This window comes from Mesoplodon mirus, assembly GCF_964341445.2.
Source record: "Mesoplodon mirus genome assembly, chromosome: 8".
In the NCBI taxonomy this organism is placed as follows: domain Eukaryota; kingdom Metazoa; phylum Chordata; class Mammalia; order Artiodactyla; family Ziphiidae; genus Mesoplodon; species Mesoplodon mirus.
Genome location: NC_138984.1, coordinates 29,047,418 through 29,073,818, shown reverse-complemented (window position 1 = coordinate 29,073,818; position 26,401 = coordinate 29,047,418). Strand labels below are relative to the sequence as shown.

General features: G+C 39.3%; 1 protein-coding gene and 1 pseudogene across 2 annotated transcripts in view; both read left to right on the top strand.

Moving 5' to 3' along the window:
• LOC309809342 (uncharacterized protein) overlaps window positions 1–26,401 on the top strand; it is a gene marked incomplete at its 5' end in the record, with an annotated part of 71,945 nt that overhangs the window by 39,453 nt on the left and 6,091 nt on the right. The window lies entirely within an intron of this gene.
• Window positions 10,825–14,003, top strand: LOC309809131 (centromere protein N-like; annotated as a pseudogene). Its single transcript has one exon. The product of its transcript is annotated as a centromere protein N-like (transcript).

The window sequence follows — 26,401 nt, the reverse complement described above, 5'->3', positions numbered from 1 at the left end:
ATTTTATTTTAATCATTAGCTTTAAAATTCTACTTAGAACACATTTTATTATAAAGTATGGAACGAGGAACTTCTTAAAGAGCTAAAATCTTCTCAAAACCATTTATTGAAAAGTCCCTTCTTTTCTCATTATCATTTCCTAAAGTATTATATATAAGATTTATTTCTAAACTATCTTTTCTGTTCCATTAATTTACCTCTCTAGTCATCTTCCAATAGCATTCTGCTTTAATTATTGCAGCTTTTATATGTTTTAGTATATCAGGCAGACCTAATCCCACTGCATTATTCTTTTCTTTTTACAAAATATGTTTTAATTCATGTCTCAATAAACTTTACTTCCTTTTTTTATTTAAAAAATCACATTGGAATTTTTATTAGTATTTGCATTAAACCCACATATTAATTTGAAGAAATTTTGCAGAAGTATGCATGCATTCATTTATCATTTTTAAATCTCTCATTAAAATGTTTTTGATTTTCTTTTCATGTCATATTCATTTTTTAAGGTAATTCTAGTTTTTTAATTGCTTTCTCTCCCTTTTCCATTATTTTTAAAAATAGTAATTTGTGGTCCATAGGACAACTCTATCTTGTTGCTGCTTCCTGTGTTGGCTGGCATTTCTATCTCTTTTTTCTTACTAGTGAACACATTTAAAGGCATGAATGTAACTGATTCTGAAAGAGTTCCTTGCCCTTTTCAAAAAACTATGTTCAAGTTTTATTTGATAAGCTGATAATAGTTTTTAGTTAAGTAGTTTTTAAGTTTTTATTCCTCATTACAAAAGCTGTAACCCTTAATTACAGGAAATTATGAAAACCCAAGAGAGGGGGAAATTTCAACTGGGAGATGATGTACAGGTTGCTTTATAGATGCCTTTTCTTTGAAGGTATACCTTGAAGAATAGATAATTTGACAGTGGGACTGGGGGAAAAGGAAAGATAGAAGGGCAATCCAGAGGGCAAAAAAGGTTTGGAGATAAAAATCTTCAGCATGGCTCACAGGACATTGCTGGTTTCATGGAGTAAGGATGGACATAGATAAGACTGGAGGTGAGTTGGGATAAGATTTTGGAGATCTTGAATGTTAGGCTAAGGAATTTGGCATTTATATTCTGCAGGAAGTGAAAAAAAATCCAAGTCCCACCTTTGTCCTTAAAAAATCTCAACTTCCGGAACACACAAAATTCCTGTAAAGCTCTTTTTGTACTACAGCACATAGAAGTACAATGTTATATTTGAGAATCACTATTTGTTCATTTCCTGCAAGACATGTTTGAATGTAAAATGGGAGGAAAAGCCTTGTATTTAAGTTCCTTCCTGATTTTTTTTCCCCAAAGGGAAGGGGGAAAGTTACAAATTCATCCACTATGATTGAACACAAGCAAAACTCCACATCTGTGCCCAACTGTAAAACACAGTCACAGAAATGGCACAATAACTATGAAGTCAGAAAAAGTAGTATATTGCTGGAAGAGCAAATTTATAATCAGTAAAGATTCTTTTTAATGTTTTCTGAAACCTGAGAGGTCTGCAGTTTTGGCTGTTTGCCTAGTAAATTGAAAGGACTTTTTTTTTTTTAATCTGGGGTTTAACTTTTCTTGGTCTAAGGCCCAATCTATCACTAGTGGTGAGTCAGAAGGAATGCCTGAAATAGATCATTGCAGCTTTTTACGTTCATGTCTGATCTTCCTTGGATGGCCAGAACTGTTTATTATTCATCTATTTATTTCACAAAAACCAGCCAAGTGTTCATATATTAATTGTTTGCTGAATTATATAAAAAGATTTCAACTCATCTGTCAAAAATGTGAGACAACAAATAGCATTGTGTGATGTGTATTTTGACATGAAGTTTAGGCTGGTAGTTAGAATCATAAGTACAGAAGTAGCCAAGATGTTTTCTTTTCCCTTTTCCTTGACTGGGAAGAACTGCCCAGTGAATGCTATTAGCCAATGAAGAAAGTTCTGATAAAGATATTTTTTCAAAATAGTAATAGAAAGTAAAAACACTTACTTACAGAAAGTGATCATCATAAACTAGAAAGACAGAATTACACATGAAATAGTGATATCCATCTTTGGGCGTAAGATAGAATAACAGAAGCCCCCTCTCCAAAACCCTTAAAAGAATGAAAAACGTCAGCCAGTAAATAATGCGCTAGTGGTGTGCAAACTAAGGCGGACCACAGATTCTGAAGAATATCCTGAGGTAGAATGAGAGGGTTTTCCCACTTCTCACTTCTACCCTACCCTCTGTAGACCATCATGGCCTCTGGAGCACTCTTTAGAGGTGCCATCTGTGTTTCTGTAAGAGCTTCTATTGTCCATACACACAGGTACCAAATCAAGAGAGCATGAGAAGAAGCTGGGCAGGAAGAGTCCAGGAAAAATTGTTGCTAAAGTTATCATTGACACCAGCCCAAAGAGAATACGTAAAGACCCCTTGCCCTAGATGTGTTTGTAGGAAGTAAGTTGGTATTGCTCTAAACTAAAGAAACGGATGGGACTCTGGAACATTTCCTCCCTGGAGCTCCTGGACATGCTTTATCTTTTCATCATTGCCATATATCTCCCCTCAACCATTCTTCAGTGCTGGATTAGAAAGTAGCTAAAGACACAGTTCTTAAAGTAGATTGGTGATTGCCAGGGGCTGGGGGATAGGGGAAATGGGGAGATGTTGGCCAAAGGATACAAACTTCCAGTTATAGGTGAATAAGTTCTGGAGAGCTAATGTCCCAGTTAGCAATACTGTATTGTGTACTTGAAAATTGATAAGAGAGTAGATCTTAAATGTTTGCACACCAAATAAATGGTAATCATGTTAGGCGGTGGATGTGTTAATTAACCTTATTATGGTAATCATTTTGCAATATATATATATGTATATCATATCATCATATTGTACACAAACTAACACAATGTTATATGTTAATTATATCTCAATAAAGCTAAAAAAAAGACACGGCTGTCAATTTCTTATGGTCTTGTGGAGATTCATTTATTCATTCAATGTATATGCAGCACCTGTGTGCCATGAATATATGACCAGAAGAGTTTGCCAAATGAGTGGCACAGCTACTATATGCAATGGGAAGCTATCTTTATAAGCCGATGGCCTGGGAAGGCTTTACCAAAGGACTCATGATTTGACTGGGACTTGTGGAATGGGTAGGGTTTGAACTGGAAGAGAAGGAGAAAGTTATAGCTGGAAGTGTGGAGGCATGAGTAGGAGACCTGAGAGAACTCAAGCAAGGAGGTGAGGTTTAGGCCAGGTTAGGAATACCTGGGAGTTAAGAAATATGGGAGGAAAGGGAAAGTGTGGTAGGCAGAATAATGCATGCTGACCCCAGAGATATCCATGACCAAATATGTCAACTTATATGGCAAAAGGGACTTTGCAGATGTGAGTTACAGATCTTGAGATGGGGAGTTTATCCTGGATTATCTGGGTGGGCACAATGGAATCACAAGGGTCCTTAGATATAAGAGGAAGGCAAGAGGGTCAAAGAAGGAGATGTGACCACGGAAGCAGAGCTTGGAGGGATGGAAAGAAGGGGGCCACGATCCATGAACGGCAGGCAGCCTCCAGAAGCTGAAAAGGCCAGGAAATTGATTCTCCCCTGGAGCCTCCAGAGGGAATACAGTCCTGCCAACACCTTGATCTTAGCCCAGTGAGACCCATGTTAGACTTCTAACCCTCACAACTGTAAGCTATGACAGTGTGTTGTTTCAGACCACTGTGTGTGGTAATTTGTTACAGCAATGACAGGAAACTAACATAAAAGAAAAGTAAAGTAACGTTAAAGAATTAATGTAAAGCACTTCACATTAATCCTTTAAAAAATATTCACAGGGGCTTCCCTGGTGGCGCAGTGGTTGGGAGTCCGCCTGCTGGTGCAGAGGACACGGGTGCGCGCCCCGGTCCAGGGGGGTTCCACATGCCGCGGAGCAGCTGGGCCCGTGAGCCATGGCCGCTGAGCCTGTGCGTCCAGAGCCCGTGCTCCGCAACGGGAGAGGCCACAACGGTGAGAGGCCCGCGTACCGCAAAAAAAAAAAAAAAAAAAAAAAAAAAAAAAAAATATATATATATATATATATATATATATATTCACAATATTGTAACAAAGCTGGAACTACTCTTACAGCCATTTTACCAGGAAGAAAGTGAGGCTTGGAGAGGTTGTGAAATTGCCCAGGGCCTCACACATAGTAAACTGCAACTTCTCCCTGTAGTGGATCCTGAGTGGGGAAAGGGAGTTTGTCCAGAAGTAGGGCAAAAAGAAGTGAGGGGGGAAATGTGCCAAAGAGAGAGAGAAGGACAAAGAAAATTGTGTGTGTCTGTGTGTGTCTGTGTCTGTTGCGAGGGTGTCAATAAAGATAAACTTGGTTTACTTCTATCAATACTTCGGCTATGACCTCCAGGCTCAGCTGAGTCCCCACCTCGGTTGTTTTTAATGAAGGGGCCAGCCAAACGTTTTTCCCATTGATTTGATCTAATCACTTTTCTTTCCAAATGTTAAAATTTGAATTTCCATTTCTTTTAAACAAATCTGTAGAATCATTTAAAATGAAAATTCTTTTTTCACTGTGGATATCCTGCACCATGTTAAAAATGGATCATTAAAACAAAAATTTTATGCTATCTGAATTATATCTCAATTTTTTAGAAATGTAGACTATGTAGTTAAGATCCCTAGAAGGAATTAAAGTAAATGTTAAAATTTAACCTAAAATCAAAAGCTAGAGTCACTTTTTAACCAAAGGTTACCTCCTACACAGCATGTCAAGTGAAAATTATCCTGGAAACGGTGTTGAATTGCCCAGAGTACAGCAATAATCAGGATTAGTCTAGTCTTTACCATTTCTTAGTGAATTCAGTGCAGCCAGTTCTTCCTACAGCATTGGAGTCCATCACCGTTTCTCTTAGGCAACAGATGAGGTTGTTGGCTTGCATTTCAGCTCTAGGTTGTAGGAAAAATACAATTTGAGTGTGCACAATTGACTTGGCAGAAATTAAAGACATATATGTGCAATTTCTCTGTATGATTCAATTCTACTCTCTACTTCATATGATTTCATTTAATCCCTTTCCTCACTTCTATTTATAATTAATTTCTACTATCTAGTCCTAGTGAACCATAACATTCCTTCTGTACGTAAAACATGCCCCTGCAAAAACAAAATCATAGTTCTTCCACATAGATATACATAACCTTAATATTTTCATATATTTCTTTATAATCATTTTTCCATATTTTTAAACACACTTGAGATCATCATGTACAAATTGTTACACATTTTCAATGTTTTTAGTTTTCTGATATAGTGGACATATATGAACACACTTCTTGGCCTTTCTGACTGTACTTGTTCATTCTTTAAAATTTTGAAATAACAGGTTTAAATTTTGAAACAATTACAGAAGAGTTGAAAGTACAATTCAAAGAATTTTATTTTCTTTAGTCATTTGAGAGTAAGTTATCAATGCCACATCACCCCTGAATACTTCTCTGTGTGCTTTCCTACAAATAACACTCTCCCACTTAACCATAGAATAACAACCCGAATCCAGAACTTAACATTGATACACTACTACCATCTAATAATTTATAGTCTCCATTCAAGTTTGGCCAATTGTTCCAATAATTCCTTTATAGCAAAAGCATCCAATTCAGACTCAGGTATTATATGCAGTTGTCATGTCTCTGTATAGTTTCCTATATATTGGAACATTGGTTCAGCCTTTTCTTGATCTCGTGGTCTTGACACTCTGGAAGAGTACAGGCCTGTTATTTTTTTATTTTATCAACTTGGGTTTAATTTATATTTCCTCATGATTAAGCTGAAATTTATTATGAATATTTGGCAAGAAAAACAGAACTAATGCTGAGTTTTCCTCTTTGCAGTCTACCAGGTCGTATGTGATTTAATTTGTCCTGTTACTGATGATGTTCACTTTGACCATTTGATTAAGGTGGTGTCTGCCAGGCTTCTTCACTGTAAAATTACTCTTTTCCCCTTTGTAATTAATAAATACTTTGTGGGGAGGTACTTTGGAACTATGAAAATGTTCTATTTCTCATCAAACTTTTAATTTATTCACTCATTCATTTAGATCAGTATGGACTCATGGATTCATGTTTTATTCATGGATTATAATCCATTGTTATCATTATTTATGTCCACGTTCAGTTTGTCCCCGATTTGGCAACTGGGAGCCTATTCAAGTTGGCTTCTGTGTCCTTTTGACATGTCTTCTTTATTTTTTGAAAACCTCTTTGTTTTCTGGTACAACAAAATATTCTAGGATTGCCTTTTACTTTTCTTGCACCGGCCCTGGAATCAGCCACTTCTCCAAGGAAACTTGATTCCTTTTAGTGGAAAATGGTATTTAGAAGCCAAGACCTGGGTGCTAGATGTATTCATTGCTGTTGGGATGTTGCTGGCCAGTAGACAGCATACACGTATACCCACAGGCAGACATTTCCATCTAGAATTATTTCTCTAGTTATATATTAAAAAGTATAAGTTCACACTGACACACCTAATTCCAATCCAATATCTTTTTATATTGTTCTCCATTAGGAAAAACCAGGCTTCTATTATCTTTAAAACATTTGCTTAATTTTCTATATATAACTAACTGTAAGTGGATTGAATGGTGGTCCCCAAAATTATATGTCCACATCCTAGCCCCTGGAACCTATAAATGTGACCTTACTTGAAAAAGGGGGCTTTGCAGATGTAATTAAAATCTCAAGATGGGATCATCTTGGATTATCTGGGTGGAACTTAAATCCAATGGCAGGTGTCTTTATAAAAAACACGCAGAGAAGAGAGCCACACAGGGAGAAGAGGGGAAGGCCATACAAGGACAGAGGCAGAGATTGGACTTCTGCAGCCACAGGCCATCTGACGCTGGAAGGATTCTCCCCTAGAGCCTTTGGAGCTAGCACCGCCCTGCAGACACCTTGATTTTCTAAGAACCTCACGCCTCCTCTGCTGCCCCATCTCCCATGCTAGTGCCCTCTTCCTCTGCTCCAGCTCTGACTCCCCAGCTCAAGCCACTTCCCAACTTCCTCATGGATACCCTTCTCACCCACTGGAACTCCACACCCAAAAGCAGGCCACCCTCTGTGTGGATGTCCTCCTCATAATGTTGCCAGATAAAATACAGGTTGTCCAGTTAAATTTGAATTTCAGATAAACTACATACAATTCATGCAAGATTTGAGACATATTTATACTAAGAAATTATTCATTGTTTATCTGAAATTCAAATTTAATAGGGTGTCAGGTTTTGTTTTATTGGCTTTTTTTTCCCTTGGCTAAATCTGGCAACCCTACCTCCTTACCCTACTTAGGCTAAGACCTCCACCTCCATGGAATGGCCTCTGTACTCCACTGGGGCTCTGCATTTGCACAGGGCTGCCCCTCTGATGGGCACCCTTTCCTCTCTGCTCCGACTCTGGTGCCCCATGCCGGGCCATCATGGCTCCCCGCACTCCACCCCTACTACCACAGACAAATGCCTTGCTTTGTCCCACCTAATAGCTTTAGGACTCAATTGTTTAGGAAGAGAAGAGAAAGGAAGGAAAGGGAAGGGAATAGAAGAGGAAGAGAAGTCTGATTATACTTTTCAGTCTGCTTCATATTCTCCCTATAACAGAACGCTTTTTATGTGAAGAAATGGGCTGTATTAGGGTTCTCCAGAGAAACAGAACCAATAGGATGGATGGATGGATGGATGGATACATGGATGGTTAGATAGATAGATAGATAGATAATAGATATACTGAAGATATTTATTATATGAATTGGCTCACACAGTTTTGGTGGCTGAGAAGTCCCACAATCTGTCCTCTGCAAGCTGGAGAACCAGGAAAGCTGGCGGAATAATTCAGTTTGAGTCCAAAGGCCTGCAAAGTGGAAGGGGGTGTGGGTGAGATGGGAGGGTAGGAGTGGGCACTGCTGTAACTCCTGGAGTGTGAAGGCCCAAGAAGCAGGAGATTTAATGTCTGGGGACAGGAGAAGATGGGCATTCAAGCTCAAGAAGAGAAAGCCGAGATTTTGCCCTTCCTTGGCCTTTTTTATCCTGTTCGGACCCTCAGTGGATTGGATGATGCCCACCCATAATGGTGAGGGCAGATCTTTACTCAATCTACTCAACCAAATGCTAATGTCTTTCAGAGACATACTCACAGACACACCCAGAAATAGTGTTTTACCAGCTACCTAGGCATCCATTAGCCCAGTCTAACATTTTATGATCTAACATAAAATTAATCATCACATTGCCTACGTGAAGAATTGATAGCCCTTTGTCAGTCACTAAACGGAAAATAAATTGTGTTTTTTAAGGATTACTTGAGGATAGTGAGATTTAAAAAGACTCAAATGCTAGGAGAAATAGCATTTGAAGGGTGTCCAGTGTCTTATCTTTTGATCTCCTCATCATTTTTCAGATGCTGTCTTTGTTGATGCCTCTCATCTCTTTATTTTGTGTCTACTCTGGATTTTTATGAGATTTCTGAATAAGAACCCATAAGCACCAAACTCTAAATTTCCCACTTTTCTCACAACTGTCATTGTCTCAGCCTCAACCAATCCTTTGATTTTAAACAAAAAGTGGGGAAGATTTAAAAGAGTTCTAGCAAGCAAAATGAAAATAAATAAGGAAACACAAGCTTTAAATGATACATTAAACAAGATGGACTTAATTGATATTTATAGGACATTCTATCCAAAAACAACAGAATACACTTTCTCCTCAAGTGCTCATGGAACATTCTCCAGGATAGACCATATCTTGGGTCACAAATCAAGCCTTGCTAAATTTAAGAAAACTGCAATCGTACCAAGTATCTTTTCCGACCACAACGCTATGAGACTAGATGTCAATTACAGGAAAAAGTCTGTAAAAAATACAAACACAGGCTTCCCTGGTGGAGCAGTGGTTGATGTGCCGATGCAGGGGACACAGGTTCGTGCCCTGGTCCGGGAAGATCCCACATGCCGCCGAGCGGCTGGGCCTGTGAGCCATGGCTGCTGAGCCGGCGTGTCCGGAGCCTGAGCTCCGCAACAGGAGAGGCCACAACAGTGAGAGGCCCGCGTACCGCCAAAAAAAAAAAAAAAATACAAACTCATGGAAGCTAAACAATACACTACTAAATAACCAAGCGATCACTGAAGAAATCAAAAAGGAAATCAAAAAACACCTAGAAACAAATTACAATGAAAACAAGACAACCCAAAACCTATGGGATGCAGCAAAAGCAGTTCTAAGAGGGAAGTATATACCAATACAATCCTACCTCAAGAAACAAGAAACATCTCAAATAAACAACCTAACCTTACACCTAAAGCAATTAGAGAAAGAAGAACAAAAAAAACCCCAAAGTTAGCAGAAGGAACGAAATCATAAAGATCAGAAATAAATGAAAAAGAAATGAAGGAAAAAATAGCAAAGATCAATAAAACTAAAGGTGGTTCTTTGAGAAGATAAACAAAATTAATAAACCATTAGCCAGACTCATCAAGAAAAAAGGGGAGAAGACTCACATCAATAGAATTAGAAATGAAAAAGGAGAAGTAACAACTGACACTGCAGAAATACAAAGGATCATGAGAGATTACTACAAGCAACTATATGCCAATAAAATGGACAACCTGGAAGAAATGGACAAATTCTTAGAAAAGCACAACCTTCTGGAACTGAACCAGGAAGAAATAGAAAATATAAACAGACCAATATAAAATTGAAACTGTGATTTAAAATCTTCCAACAAACAAAAGCCCAGGACCAGATGGCTTCACAGGTGAATTCTATCAAACATTTAGAGAAGAGCTAACACCTATCCTTCTCAAACTCTTCCAAAATATAGCAGAGGGAGGAACACTCCCAAATTCATTCTACGAGGCCACCATCACCCTGATACCAAAAGCAGACAAACATGTCACAAAGAAAGAAAACTACAGGCCAATATCACTGATGAACATAGATGTAAAAATCCTCAACAAAATACTAACAGAATCCAACAGCACATTAAAAGGATCATACACCATGATCAAGTGGGGTTTATCCCAGGAATGCAAGGATTTTTCAGTATACTCAAATCAATCAATGTGATAAACTATATTAACAAATTGAAGGATAAAAACCATATGATCATCTCAATAGATGCAGAAAAAGCTTTTGACACCCATCAACACCCATTTATGAAAAAACTCTCCAGAAAGTAGGCATAGAGGGAACTTACCTCAACATAATAAAGGCCATATATGACAAACCCACAGCCAACATTGTTCTCAATGGTGAAAAACTGAAACCATTTCATCTAAGATCAGGAACAAACAAGGTTTTCCACTCTCACAACTATTATTCAACATTGTTTTGGAAGTTTTAGCCACAGCAGTCAGAGAAGAGAAAGAAAAAAAAGGAATCCAAATCGGAAAAGAAAGCTGTCACTGTTTGCAGATGACATGATACTATACCTAGAGAATCCTAAAGATGCTACCAGAAAACTACTAGAGCTAATCAATGAATTTGGCAAAGTAGCAGGATACAAAATTAATGCATAGAAATCTCTTGCATTCCTATATACTAATGATGAAAAATCTGAAAGAGAAATTAAGGAAACACTCCCATTTACCACTGCAACAAAAAAAAATAAAATATCTAGAAATAAACCTACCTAAGGAGACAAAAGACCTGTATGTAGAAAACTATAAGACACTGATGAAAGAAATTAAAGATGATAAAAACAGATGGAGAGATATACCATGTTCTTGGATTGGAAGAATCAACATTGTGAAAATGACTCTACTACCCAAAGCAATCTACAGATTCAATGCAATCCCTATCAAACTACCAATGGCATTTTTCACAGAACTAGAACAAAAAATTTCACAATTTGTATGAAACACAAAAGAGCCTGAATAGCCAAAGCAATCTTGAGAAAGAGAAACGGAGCTAGAGGAATCAGGCTCCCGGATTTCAGACTATACTTAAAAAGCTACAGTAATCAAGACAGTATGGTACGGGCACAAAAACAGAAATATAGATCAATGGAACAAGGTAGAAAGCCCAGAGATAGACCCACACACATATGGTCACCTTATTTTTGATAAAGGAGGCAAGAATATACAATGGAGAAAAGACAGCCTCTTCGATAAGTGGTGCTGGGAAAACTGGACAGCTACATGTAAAAGAATGAAATTAGAACACTCCCTAACACCATACACAAAAATAAACTCAAAATGGATTAAAGACCTAAATGTAAGGCCAGACACTATAAAATTCTCAGAGGAAAACATAGGAAGAACACTCTACGACATAAATCACAGCAAGATCCTTTTTGACCCACTTCCTAGAGAAATGGAAATACAAACAAAAATAAACAAATGGGACCTAGTGAAACTTAAAAGCTTTTGCACAGCAAAGGCAACTATAAACAAGACGAAAAGACAACCCTCAGAATGGGAGAAAATATTTGCAAATGAAGCAACTGACAAAGGATTAATCTCCAGAATTTACAAGCAGCTCATGCAGGTCAATATCAAAAAAGCAGACAACCCAATCCCAAAGTGGGCAGAAGACCTAAATAGACATTTCTCACAAGAAGATATACAGATTGCCAACAAACACATGAAAAGATGCTCAACCTCACTAATCATTACAGAAATGCAAATCAAAACTACAATGAGATATCACCTCACACTGGTCAGAATGGCCATCATCAAAAAATCTACAAACAATAAATGCTGGAGAGGGTGTGGAGAAAAGGGAACCCTCTTGCACTGTTGGTGGGAATGTAAATTGATGCAGCCACTATGGAGAACAGTATGGAGGTTCCTGAAAAAACTAAAAATAGAACTACCCTACGACCCAGCAATCCCACTACTGGGCATATACCCTGAGAAAACCATAATTCAAAAAGAGTCATGTAGCACAATATTCATTGCAGCTCTATTTGCAATAGCCAGGACATGGAAGCAACCTAAGTGTCCATCGACAGATGAATGGATAAAGAAGATGTGGAACATATATACAATGGAATATTACTCAGCCATAGAAATGAATGAATTTGAGTTATTTGTAGTGAGGTGGATGGACCTAGAGTCTGTCATACAGAGTGAAGTAAGTCAGAAAGAGAAAAACAAATACTGTATGCTAACACATATATATGGAATCTAAAAAAAAAAAAAAAGGTTCTGAAGAACCTAGGGGCAGGACAGGTATAAAGACGCAGACGTAGAGAGTGGACTTGAGGACACGGAGGGGGGAAGGGTAAGCTGGGACGAAGTGAGAGAGTGGCATGGACATATATACACTACCAAACGTAAAATAGATAGCTAGTGGGAAGCAGCCGCATAGCACAGGGAGATCAGGTCGGTGCTTTGTGACCACCTAGAGGGGTGGGAGAGGGAGGGTGGGAGGGAGACGCAAGAGGGAGGAGATATGGGGATATATGTATATGTATAGCTGATTCACTTTGTTATAAAGCAGAAACTAACACACCATTGTAAAGCAATTATACTCCAATAAAGATGTTAAAAATAAAATAAAATTTAAAAATTAAAAATAAAAAGATAAAAGAGATCCAGTATATCTGCTAAATACTGAAAATAAATCAATAATCCCACCCATAGTTATTCTTTCTGCCAAGTTCAGTTCTCTTCTTTAGTCTACCCCAGACCATCCTTACCAACATTATATGCCAGCCACTCATCAGAGTCATGACCTTGGAGATCTGCTTTTCTATTCTTTTTTAAAATTTTATTTTATTGGGGAACAGCTGATGAGGAGAGAGCCGGCCGGTGATGTGGGACGGTAAGAGAACCCCTGATGGCATGACATCGGGCCCCCGAGCGTGGTGGGAGCCTTGAAGAAGCCTCATCCCATGCCTCTGAGGCGACTCTTTCACAACTGCCACAAGTCCCAAGTACCAAAGAGATGGATGAAAGTGTTTCTGAGTTTTTCAGGAGGACCATCTTGAAAATTCCAATGACTGAAATGATGACAGTACTGAAAACCTGGAATTTTTTGTCTGAAAATCAACTGCAGACTGTAAACTTCCGGCAGAGAAAGGAATCTCTTGTTCAGGACTTGGTTCTGCTTTGTGAGAAGAATCATGCAAGTCTCAATGATGCAGCCCTTTTAGACATCATTTATACTCAATTTCATCGGCATCAGAAAGTTTCGGATGTTTTTCAGATGAGTAAAGGACCAAATGAAGACATTGACCTTTTTGATATGGAACAATTCAAAATTCTTAAGAAAAATTCCTCAGAGAGCTTTAAAAAATGTGACAGTCAGCTTCAGAGATGCCGAGGAGAATGCAGTATGGATTCAAATTGCCTGGGGAACACAGTATAGAAAGCCAAACCAGTACAAACCTGCTTACGTGGTGTATTATTCCCAAACTCCGTATGCCTTCACTTCTTCCTCCGAACTGAAAAGCAATCTACCCCTTCTGGGTCAGGCACTGACAATTGCTAGCAAACACCATCAGATTGTGAAAATGGACCTCAGAAGCCAGTATCTGGACGCTCTTAAGGCTAATGTTTTTAAACTGTATAATCAGACCTTTGAAACTCACAACTCTACTACACCTCTACAAGAAAGAAGCCTTGAGCTAGATATAAATATGGATTCAAGGATCATTCATGAAAACAAAATAGAAAAAGAGAGAGTCCAGAGAGTGACTCAAGAAATCTTTGGGGACTATCCACAACCAAAACTAGAATTTGCACAATATAAGCTTGAAACGAAATTCAAAAGTGACCTAAATGGGGGCATCCTGGCTGAGAGAGAAGAACCCCTCCGGTGCCTGGTTAAGTTCTCTAGCCCCCATCTTCTGGAAGCACTGAAATCCTTAGCACCAGCCGGTATTGCAGATGCACAACTTTCTCCCATTGCTCACTTGCATACCCAATAAGGGAATGAATTATTTTAAAATTAGAGATAAAGAAGTTGTATGTGGTTTTGTAAGCACAGCATCCTTGACTGTATTGCATATGCATTTTAGTTAATGACTAGCTGGAGAGCTTCTAGCTGCAAACTTGTTTTAGAGATTAATCCTTGATATTGATGATTGAGAAGTGTTCAGTATAATTCTTGGGACTGATTCTTTCCTCCTCTTGCAAAGCATAGCAGTTGTGGGACTTTAAGATGTGACAGGATGTCTTTTTTCTCACTCCTATCTCTCCTCAGTCCTGGAGAGGTCTGGTTCCAGTTGCTAGTTTCCAGGGATTTTCTCTTAAGCCTTGGATCACAGAAAGAAGCACCAAGAAACTATACCCAACTCAAAACTTTCTAGGAGAGGGCTTACCCTGGTGGCACAGTGGTTGAGAGTCCGCATGCCGTGGAACGGCTGGGCCTGTGAGCCATGGCTGCTGAGCCTGCGCGTCCGGAGCCCGTGCTCCACAACGGGAGAGGCCACAACAGTGAGAGGCCCGCATACCAAAAAAAAAAAAAAAAAAAAAAAAACTTTCTAGGAGAATCATAAAATTGGTCCATTCAAAAGGTAGAATTGGGCCCATTAAGTTATTATTGCAGGAAGTAGCCTATCAGTTGATTCAGCTATATAAACTAATGATTTCATTGTAAATATGATACTTCTTATAATCTATTTTATCATACATATGGCATTTGAACTGACTGATAATAACAGGTTTGTGAATAAAGATATTTGAAAATGAGTAACAAAAAAACAAAAATAATAACATTTTATTGACATATAGTTGATTTATAATGCTGTGTTAATTTCTGCTGTACAGCAAAGTGATTCAGTTATACATATATATATTCCTTTCCATATTCTTTCCCATTATGGTTTATCACAGGATATTGACCGTAGTTCCCTGTGCTCTACAGGTGGACCTTGTTGTTTATCCATTCTATATATAATAGTTTGCATCTGCTAATCCCAAACTCCCAGTCCATTTCTTCCCCACTCCCCCTCCCCTTTGGCAACCACAAGTCTGTTCTCTATGTCTGTGAGTCTGTTTCTGGGAGATCTGTTTTTCTCACGTTCTCTGCAGACTAATGCTGCACCACTGTTTCTGTGCCCAGGCACGGGGCGGAGCCGAGCACCAGGCCTCTCTCCTCTCTGTCCACCTTCTGTCCCTGCCACAGGTGTTTTCATCTTTGCCCCACAGACTTGTAGCTCCCAGCCCTTCCCTTTCATCTCCCTGCTGTTTCCTGCTTCTCACTTACAAAAGTGTGACACTGGACAGACAGATCCTCCTCTTCAGGCTGAAGCAACGTAAGGAGACTTCACGGCCTTGTCATCACCTAGTTAGCCCTTCTGACATCCATATCACTTTTATAAATGTACGGGGCAAAAATCAGAACTCAAGCAGCGTCTGGGCCTAAAATAATGACCAAATTAGAAACTGTAATTTAGGGAAGCAGCTCGATTTCCTAAGTGCTCTCTAATTATGTTTTTTCATCTACTGTCCAACCAACGGCAGCCATAAATTGAAGTGCTGTGGTTAGAGAGCACATTTCTGATCAAATAAATCACAAATCTAAGTCAGTCAGTCAAGGCATAACATGCTCTTTTCTCTTTTTACAGTCATAGGAAGCAATAAATGACAAAGGCTTGCACGCAATAAAGCTGTTATCAGACTGTGAGAAAAAAAAATCCCATACATTAGTGGTTACATTATAGCTACACCAAGCTAATAAATTCAGATGCCTTTTACATGCTAGAATATTTTCCCATCACAAATGAGGTACCAAGTCATGTTTGTCTTTCCAAAGATTTGTCACAGTCATTCCTACCATTCCTGCGTGAATCATCCGGGCTCATCTGTTAAGACTTAGAAGATTGTGGCCAATGGTCAATACAATTGAAGTGATAAATGTGAAGTTGGCTCATGTGAAAGCCCATGTGGGTTTGTTTCAGGAGTAACTGGGGGAAGATTTATGGTGGGAGGGCAGTGATATGCGTGGGAATTTCAGTAAGTGGTGGAGCTGAGATACAGAGGGATCAGAATGAGAGGGTGAGACCCAACTATTGAGCTAAGAGAAGCAAAGTTTAGAAAGAACCAGTGAATCAAGATCATGGCTGCAAAGGGAAACTTGAGTCAAGGAAGGTTTCAGGTCAGTGCTAACCCAGATGCCCCAGGTTTGCCCAAGGGACACCTTAGAGCCTTTAGCACTGACAGCTTCTGCTGTGAGATGAGTAATAACTCCCTCTCCTTTTCTTAGAGGACTCTCTTAAAGCCAATGAAATGATGGGTGACAAAAAAGCTTACAAAAATCTTGGTGATGTCCTACACAGCTGGAAACAAATGTTATGTCTTTTTTAAAAAGATAATTCCTACCATTACTCTCTTTTGAGGTATCATATAATTAAGGAAAACTCATTTTAGTGATGTAGCTAAAAACCAGAACCTACCCATCAGTTGCCTTTGGGTTGTGCTTATCTGTATCCAGACCTCTCCTTAAATTTTTCATCAACAGTAAGGAGAACGTGGGTGCAAATGGCAGAGATCTCAGGAGCAAGAGTGGCCACTGGCATGGACAAGAGGCAAAAGGTGAGAGGTGCCCCATTAAGGTAGCTTTCATTTTTCCTCTATTGAGCTCTTTGCCTAAGTTCAGGACTGGACTTGCTGTGAGGGGAAAAGCCCACATCATTTCCCTATTATGGTAACTGAGCAACTACAGCACATACTTGATCAATTATGTTTCATTTGGGTGAAACTTCACTTTGGAATTTATCATAAGAAAAATCTTGGGAAAGATGCAGACAGTAAATCTAGTTTTCTTCTTGTCGTTATGTTTATTTTTAAAGAATTAATTTGATCATAGTTTGGTGTTGAGGATGTCTTCAGATGATGCCTAAAAAGGTGGTGAACACAGTCCAGAGTAACTTCTTAGCTTTTTTGTCTACCTCAACATACACAAAAGATGACATTCTTAGAGCATTTCTACCTACTAAAGAATTTAAGGAAATGAAGGTCATGTTATCATACAGGAAGAGTCTTGAATTTGTTTTAAAAGGTGAAAAATGGAAAAAGTTAGATGCTCTAACTGTTGTTAATGGCTAATCTCTTGTGACTCCCTCAAAATGGATGGCAACACATGAGGTGTGCTAATAGTATAGTCTGAGATGCTCTTGTCCAGAAACCCTCTTGAGGACTTGAGATCCAGCTGAGACAACTCTTCCCACTCCAGAGTTCCAAGAATTCCACAGAACTCCTGTCACTCCAAACCATAGGATTTCTGGATAAGATGCAAAAACTTTAAAAATATATATATAGCTTGAAAGGAAATACCTAGGCACCAGAACAGAAGATGGAACTCAAAACTAGAGCAATATGTGTATGAGATGACATCAAAGTCCTGGGGACACTGGGCCCAGTCACAGGCTGTGTGTGGCTGTGTATCCATATAGGGATGAAGGCCATGACTGAGGGCTCACACCAGGTGGGGAACTAGAACCAAGACCTCTGCTTCAGAGCAGAGTCCTGGAGGTCTGGCCTACTATGAAGAGAGCATTAGACGCACCACACTGGTTGCATAAAGGAAGCTTGTGCCCTTGGCACTTTGTGCATAAGAAGAAGTCTCCTCTGAGAAATTAAAACTCCATGCAGGGGTTTCCCTGTTGATGCAGTGGTTGAGAATCCGCCTGCCAATGCAGGGGACATGGGTTCGATCCCTGGTCTGGGAAGATCCCACATGCCGTGGAGCACCTAAGCCCGTGTGCCACAACTACTGAGCCTGTGCTCTAGAACCCGTGCTCCACAACAAGAGAAGCCACCGCAATGAGAAGCCCGCGCACTGCAACAAAGAGTAGCCCCCGCTCGCCACAACTAGAGAAAGCCCACGTGCAGCAATGAAGACCCAACACAGCCAAAAATAAATAAATAAAATAAATAAATTTCTAAAAAAAAAAAAACCTATGCAGAGGTTTAAGATCTGAATTAATACCATCTGCATGGTATGAGAATCCCAAGCCCAGAAATTAGTATGAAAATGGGTCCTGAATGGGGTGGAATCCCCAAGAGCTGGGCTGGAAGCAAACACAAAATCTTTCTTTGAGAACACTTTTATAATGCAAAGCACCTGGAATATCTAAAGAAACAATGTACCTGCTAAAGATATACTCACAATTAAAAATTACAGACTACATGAGGAAATGATCCACCGTGAGGGAGAGTCGGGAGACAATAAATGAGAGAATTAGCACCCCAGGAACTTGAGATAATACAGAATAAAATAAAACAAGAGACAATAAAATAAGAAAGTGCAAGGAAGAGAAAATGAAACGAATAGATTATTTAGTAAAAGAAAGATGTTAGAATGTGATATAAGTGCACATATTCCCACAAAGTCGCTGAGTCATAATGGATCCAAATAGAAACCAAAAAATTGAAGGTAAACTTGACATTTTTTGATTGTTATACTTTGGAATAGATTACCTGCAGGGATAATGGAAACTCAGTTATGTGACTCTCATAGCATTATAATGAAAACCATCTGATGGGTTTAGTTTATATTATAAGTGCATAAACTTTTCATTGATTTTGAGCTGCTACATGAATAAATTCTCTTCCATAGAAACATTTTTCTAGTTTTTAACTCTTTTATCATCATCAGAATAATGCATCTTTATTATTTAAGACAAATTCTGAAATACGGTAAAGAGGCAAAAAAACCCTCAATAGTCTCACTACCCTGAAACACTATTAACATTTTAGTATATTCCCTTCCAGTTCTTCTTTCTGTGCACTGTGTCCTTACAGAGCTAAACTTGTACTGAAATACAACTTACTAGGCCCTTGATTTTATAAATTTAACATTATGTCATGAGCATTTATCCATGTCCTTTAAAGTTGTTATAAATATAGTTTAAAGGGTTGCATAATATTTCCTCATGGATATAGCATTTATCTCATAATTCTTTTATTATTGCCTATTCAGATTGCTTCCATTTTTTCATTTCTATAACTCTGCAATAAATATTTGTGCATAAATCTTTGTTCACAGTGTTGATTATGTCCTGAGACTGTATCTATGATTTTTTTAATAAATTTATTTATTTATTTATTTATTTATTTTTGGCTGTGTTGGGTCTTCGTTGCTGCACATGGGCTTTCTTAGTTGCGGCAAGCGGAGGCTACTCTTCATTGCGGTGTGAAGGCTTCTCATTGTGGTGGCTTCTCTTGTTGCAGAGCACAGGCCCTAGGCACGTGGGCTTCAGTAGTTGTGGCTCGCAGGCTTCCGTTGTTGTGGCTTGCAGTCTTCCGTAGTTGTGGCGCACAGGCCTAGTTGCTCCACGGCATGTGGGATCTTCCTGGACCAGGGCTCAAACCCGTGTCCCCTGCATTGGTAGGCAGATTCTCAACCACTGCGCCACCAGGGAAGCTCATACAATTTTTTTTAAATCAAGGGACAAGGCTTGATTTTATAATTCATGTTTTCAAATGTATTTTTTTCCCATTCAACAAAATTTATTGAGTATGTACTATGTGCTATACACTTATTATTGTGCGTTTTTTTCCTCTGATTGTCAAGATCACATGCACTGTAGAAAATTTGGCAACCATACACACATGTGCATGTGTGTGTGTGTGTGTGTAAAAGGAAAAAGTAGGAAAGAAGAAGCATGAGGGAATTCACCTACCTTCTTTGTATAGGATCTAAGTCAGTAAAGAGAAAACTCGAGTTTACTTCATTTGATCTTTAGAATATATCTGCACTAAAACAGGTGAATTAGATTACTTCCTTCCCAGACTTTCTCCCATTATAATTCTAGAATTTGATGACAACTTTTGTAGCTACATTCAAAAATGGTGTTAGCTTACCAAAATGTCCATTCAACTAGAGCTTGTACCCATTGGAGCCATGTTTATAAACTCTAGCTCTTCATTATGTTTCAACTAAGAGAAGTAACACTAAACCGATGTGATCAAATGTATCAAATTTACCCCACAATAACAACCTCCTAAAAAATCCAAATTAAAAAAAATTAAGTTGAACCTATTACAAGTAGGCCAACAACTGATTTTCTGTCTTACACACTAGATATACTGTTTTGCTTGTCTATCCAGGTTCTGCATTGCAGAGAAAAGAATTTAAAAGTCATAATGCTAAAATCTGGAAATAATATACAGCAGGGGGGAAAAAATCAAAGGACAGCAAATTCCTGTTAAATTCTCTAAGTGTTGGATTCTTCTAGCACAGAGCTCTTAACTTCAAGGGCACTGTGTGTGGTTATGCGTTTATATACTGACTAGTCCTAGAGGGTGCCATTCGCAGTGAGCCCTGGTTGAGGACTCAAGCTTTGTAAGTCAATTTGTGAATATATATATTTATTTATTTATTTATAAAATAATATAGACTGAGATGACTTCAGAAAGAAGAAATGACGATTCATTGTATGAAGGGACTCATTTCTGAAGAAACAAAGAAAAGTGACAATCCTGTACACAGTTCAGGAAAATGAAACACCATTTTGCAGGGGAAATGTCTTTTGCACAGGGCACCAGGCTAGGATGGCACCATCACCAAATTTTTGAAAGATGGCTGTCAAAAGCTGAAGCTATGTATCAAAATATGGATTTTGTATCTTTATGTATGTGATTTTGTGTACTGGGATTGTAGTTACTTGCCCTTTAGGATAGTTTTAGGTGCTATCATTAAGTTCCAAATATACTGCCTATGAAGTTGATTAATTTACCAAATATTTCTCAAACACCCACGTTATGCAATATAAGATGTGAGGTCCTATAAGGATTAAAAAGATGAGTAAGATATAGACCTTGACTTCATGTAGCTTGGACTTGATTTGGAATATAAGCATATAAGAATACATATGGTAGAGAAATACAAGATTTAAAAAAAAAAAAAAGCTGAGGCTACAAATATATGTCAGAAAGAAATTTAAGAAAATAGAAATTTAAGGAAATAGAAATTACTGCAATTTAGTACTGAAATAATTCCTTAAACAATGTTCAGTGGTAAGGAAGAGGAAGCTCAAAATGAATAACAGGAAAAACTACAAGCTGGTTTTCACTCTGCAAGAATAGTTTCTCTTGTGCTTATACTCCCCGTCTGTGACTTTTTCAAACCACTGGCCTAAACAAATGACTCAAAAATCTAAGAAAGGGGTGGACCCAGGCGGATAGCTTCTGACTCTCCCAGCCTGAACAAGCCCATAAAAAGTCAGGCTTGCCACAAGACTGATGTTGGGTGCTGTCTAGAGCTGGCCTTTGATGATGGCAGCTTCTTTACTTTCTGTCTCTGTGGCCAGCACTTTCCTCAGGAGTCAGGTAAGACTGGGTTTAGAACCCGGAGCAAGTGGCCTGTGCCTTCCTTTTCTCATCTGAAAAATGGGAAAACAATGAGCTCCTCAAGGAGGGGTAATTAACATATGAAGACCATTTGCTACAGTGCCTGGCACACAGAAGTTTCAAAGAAAATATAACAGGTGTTGAGCCTCTGTTCAGTAAGGAAAGACTGAGCTTGGAGCCAGACAGATGGAGTTTGGGTGTTGGCTATGTCACTTACAGCTTAGTAGCCCTGGGCGGGTGACTTCAACTCTGTACCTCAGTTTCCTCATGCCTAAAATGGGAATAATGAGAGCACCTGCTTTGTGGAGAGTTGTGAGGAATGAATGAGTTAATACATGTACAGTGCCTGACACACAGAAAATTCTCAATAAAAATCTTAGCCATTCATTAGAATAGGAATTAGCAAATTATTTTACCTATTTCACAGGGTTGTTGGGAGGTTAATATAAAACTATCCATAAAGGTACTTAGTGAAGCTTCTAGCCCATATTAAGTACTCAATCAGAGTTACGTATTACTTTGGTGATTATTATTACTATGATTATTGGTATTTTACTCTATTGAATAGTTCTGTAGTATAAAACAGATTTCTACATTTCTAATGATGATATATTATTCATAATTAATTAGATGCTATCATAAGTTGGTAAAAAACAGTTTTTCACATATGGCTGAGAAAAGATGTGAATTGAAAAGGGTTCCAATAATATAATGAAAGAAAACACTAAATTGATTAGCCTTTCTGGAAATGTCTTACTTTACTACTTTCCAGCTCTTTGTAATACAGATTTTCTGAGTTTTCAACATTTTGCCATCTGAGTTAGTTAAAGATATATTTATTTCTCCTGCAGTCATTTGAGTCAGTCCCCTGGTATTCAGCTAATTTGAACTCCGGTATTTTGGAACAGTATCTGTTGACACAAATATATTTGGCATCACTAGGGAATTTAAAACTACATACAGACAGCGTCATGATCCCTCACACTCAAGATGACCCAGTATTATTATGAAATACAAGGAGTTGCTAAAAAGTTTCATGCCGTCATTTCTATACTGAACATATGGGCATGTTAGTGTCTGGTTAGCATGGCAGTTACAAAGATTAAATTATAGTATTGCAAACATACTTAATGACATATATTAGGTGCTGTGCTATTTTGCTCAAAAAAAATAGAAATGGGAATCTGGTCAGATATGCAGCAAGATGTGTACTATTTAACTCACCCTGTATCTGATTTTGAGGTGATTGTGTGGGGTGAGAACAGTTCCCTCACTCGCTTCCTCGCAGAGGCTTATCTGATTCTAACTCACCTGAAAGAGACAGATGCCCACTTGAGATTTTGTTTTGGTCTTGCCTAGATATTTCCAGTCTACACAATTCCCTGATGGCTAAATTAAACTAAAAATCTAAGAATTCTGGAAACTGATTCACCTGAGAAGAACATTTGTGGCTCTGGGTCTTCTGCAGCAACATTTTATTTTTCTAAGTAAAGAAGTAACATGAGGAGGCCCTTAGTGCTGAAGGACCAGACTTTGTCACCTTGCCTCGGTTTCAGGTTTTCATGGGGCCTGTCAGAGGTCAAGAGAGGCCCAGGCCAGTCCTATATTAAACCAAAACAAAATAAAAAAGAAAGAAAAAGAAGGAAAAGAAGTGCAAAATAGAAATGAAAGTTACAAAATTTGTGGTATATTTTCAATGTCAATATCTAAGGAGTAAACTGTTTCAACCTACACGTGTATTTATTCAGTTCAATATAATTATGCCATTCCCAAAATGATTAAAGGAGTTATTAGGGGATTTATTAAAAATATTGATACATCATACACAACAGATGTGGCCCAGTAATGAGACCCAGAATTAAGTTGGGTGGTGATATCTTCTTTCTTCAAACCTGCCAATGCTTCTCTGTAATTATAGGTATAACCTGGTGGCATTGAGGCCCTTTGTGACAGAGGACCGGGGCCAGTGGCCCTCGTGGTGTTCCCCTTTGTAGGCCCAGGGCATCTGCACTTGGGAATATCCAGCTTATATAGGTACCACTGCCGGTTTTTTTAATGTCAACTCTCTCCTGCGGTCAAAGAGTGGATTAGCCTGTTAGTCTGGGCTGAACTGGCACACTTACTAATGGAATCCATTTGTTTCTTTCCACTTCTATGTGTTTATTGCTCTTTCAGAAAGAGGATCAGTTTGATCCCTTGTCTTCAGTGAATAACAGTCAAAGTGAAGCCTAGAATAGAATGACACGTGTACAGTGATAGAATCAATAGGCCTTGGGTGGGAGGCAATGGAGGACATAGAGAGATTTTGAGCAGGAAGCAAAAATGACACACACATTCTTAAAGGAAGCTACTGAGGGGGGCTCTTTCTACAAGAGAGGACCTCTCAGTAGCCTAAGAGGAGTCTGGAAAGTAATGAAAGCCTCCTAACAGGAGCACGCTGGTCAAAGTTCGGTCCAACCCTGGGCTGTTATTGCCCAGGCAGCCATTATCTCTGATTTGTTAGGAAGGCATGAGGTTTCCAGTTGGGCTGAGTAACCATGAGTTCATATGGGGGTTGTCCACTTCCGTGAAATTTCATTTTCAGATATCAGAGGAGGCTTCCATTTCTCCATTTCCTAGGAAAAGCTAGGAATGAGGGAAAGGAGGAGGGAGAGGGGGAGAGAGAAGAGTAAGATGGGATCTTGGCAGATGGCAGTTGGTGCCAGTGAGTTAAGAAGGCTTGAGTTGGGTGGAGGTAACCTGAGGATTGGGAACCTTGGTGCGAGACCCAGTGAGAGGGAACAGACATAAGCGAAGGGAGGGCTAACAGCCAGCGGGCCTCAGCCTGGGGGAGGAGAGGTCCCACTGTATGACCCTGTGGAGAAGGACTCATGAAAAAGTCTGAAGCTGGTTTAAAATGACAGTTGATACAGTTTGTCAGATCGGGGAGTGGGATGGCCAGTTGGGATGGTGGGGATACAAAGAAGGCTTAAGGCTTGGGGCCAGTGTCCCAGAAACCCCTCTCCCTGCTTCTCATTCCTTTCACTAAGATGCACTGCTAAATAATTTAATTGATGAATAAAAGAGTTCCAAACTTTGTGATACATCTTATCTGGGTTCCATGCAGAAGCTGGGGGCCTTTGTTAAAGTATGTCAGGTCCAACTGTTCTCCAGTGGTTTCCTGTCTCCCCAGAGTATAACCTGAAGTTCTTTCCAAGGCCTGCAGGGTGCTTGAGGACCCAGCGGTGCCCTGCTGCCTTTTCTGACTTCTCTGCTTCCTTTCTCACCTCAGCCACCCTTCCAGGCCCCAGACCCCTTTGCTTTCCTCTAATGCAAACTACCAGGACTTGGCCCTCCCTGGTCCCCAGACTCCATAGGGCTGGTACCCTCTCACTTCATTCAGACCTCTTTCTCTGAATTTATGCGTTTCCTGGGGCAGCCGTAACAAAGTACTGTAGACTGGGGAGGCTTAAACAATGGAAATTAATTTTCTCACCGCTCTGGAGGCTGACCGCCTAAGATCAGGATGCTAGTAGGGCTGATTTCCTCTGAGAGCTGTGAGGGAGGGATCAGTTCCAGGTCTCTCTCCTTGGGTTACAGGTGGCTGACGTCTCCCTGTGTCTTCACGTGGTCTTCCTTCTATGTGTCTGTGTCCAAGTTTCCTCTTCTTAAAAGGATCCCAGTCATAATGGATTAGGGGTTACCCTAATGATCTCACTGTAGCTTATTACCACTCTAAAGACCCTATCTCCAAATATGGTCACATTTTGAGGTACTGAGGGTTAGGACTTCAACATATAAATTTTAAGGGGGACAGTTTTATGGGACAGTTGAGCCCGTGTTAGCCCCTTATCAAAGAAGACCGACTCCCTGACACATCCAAAATAGAAGTCCCTATTAACTGACACACATTTATTCTTTTTTTTTTTTTTTTTTTTTGCGGTACGCGGGCCTCTCACTGTTGTGGCCTCTCCCGTTGCGGAGCACAGGCTCCGGACGTGCAGGCTCAGCGGCCATGGCTCACGGGCCCAGCTGCTCCGCGGCATGTGGGATCTTCCCGGACCGGGGCACGAACCCGTGTCCCCTTCATCGGCAGGCAGACTCTCAACCACTGCGCCACCAGGGAAGCCCCATTTATTCATTTTTGAAGGTCTCCTACTTCAATGTCAACCCTAGAGGGCCAAATTCTTTGTTTTGTTAACCGATGTATCTCTGATGCCTAGCTGATGCCTGGAAAGTAGCAGGCGCTCAATAAATATTCATGAAAGGATGAATGCATATTATGAAACCATTACAAATTACTCTGCAAAAAGCAATGACAGAAAAAGATGTTCAAGGTATATTGTTAAGTGAAGAAATCACATTTTAAAAAACTGCATGTGTAGCATAGTTTCATTTTAAAATCGTATACATATAATTTATCTTTATTAAAATAAGACTTAGAGAACAAAACAAAAAAAATATAAAATAAAGCTTGGAGAGATATGCAAAAAAGTGGTAATAGTGGGTGGCTCTGGGGATTGGATTTTGATTTCTCATTGATGTGTATTTTCTAATTTCTCTTTAGTGAATATATATTACTTCTGTAAGAGTAAAAAGACAATAAATTTATTAAAAGTTAATAGAAGATATTTACTCATAACTCGTAACTGGCTGTTATGTTAAGAGAGAAAAAATACATTATTTGTCTTTTTCACTGGGGAACGGTAGGAAACAGTACATGGGCAGTCCCTTGGAGCCCAGTGGCTGAGAGCACAGCCCACGGAATCCACGTAACCTGGATTCAAGTCTTCATGTTCCACCTTCTAGATTTGTCATCTAGGCATACCTGTCAATTGTACTGAGTCTCAGTTTCTCATCTGTAAAGTGGGGTAATAGTGCTACACTCAAGACTTGGGGCTGCCTTCCATCTCTGGCCCAGACTGGAATTTGATTCTTTTGAGCTCAATGATTTAGAAATTTTAGGACACAGAAAGTCAGGGACCAATCCAAGGATTGGACTTTCCCTTTATTCTCTGTTAAGGGCAGACCAAGCAATATCAGAAGTACCCCTTGGTCTTCCCTGGTGGCACAGTGGTTGAGAGTCCGCCTGCCGATGCAGGGGACACGG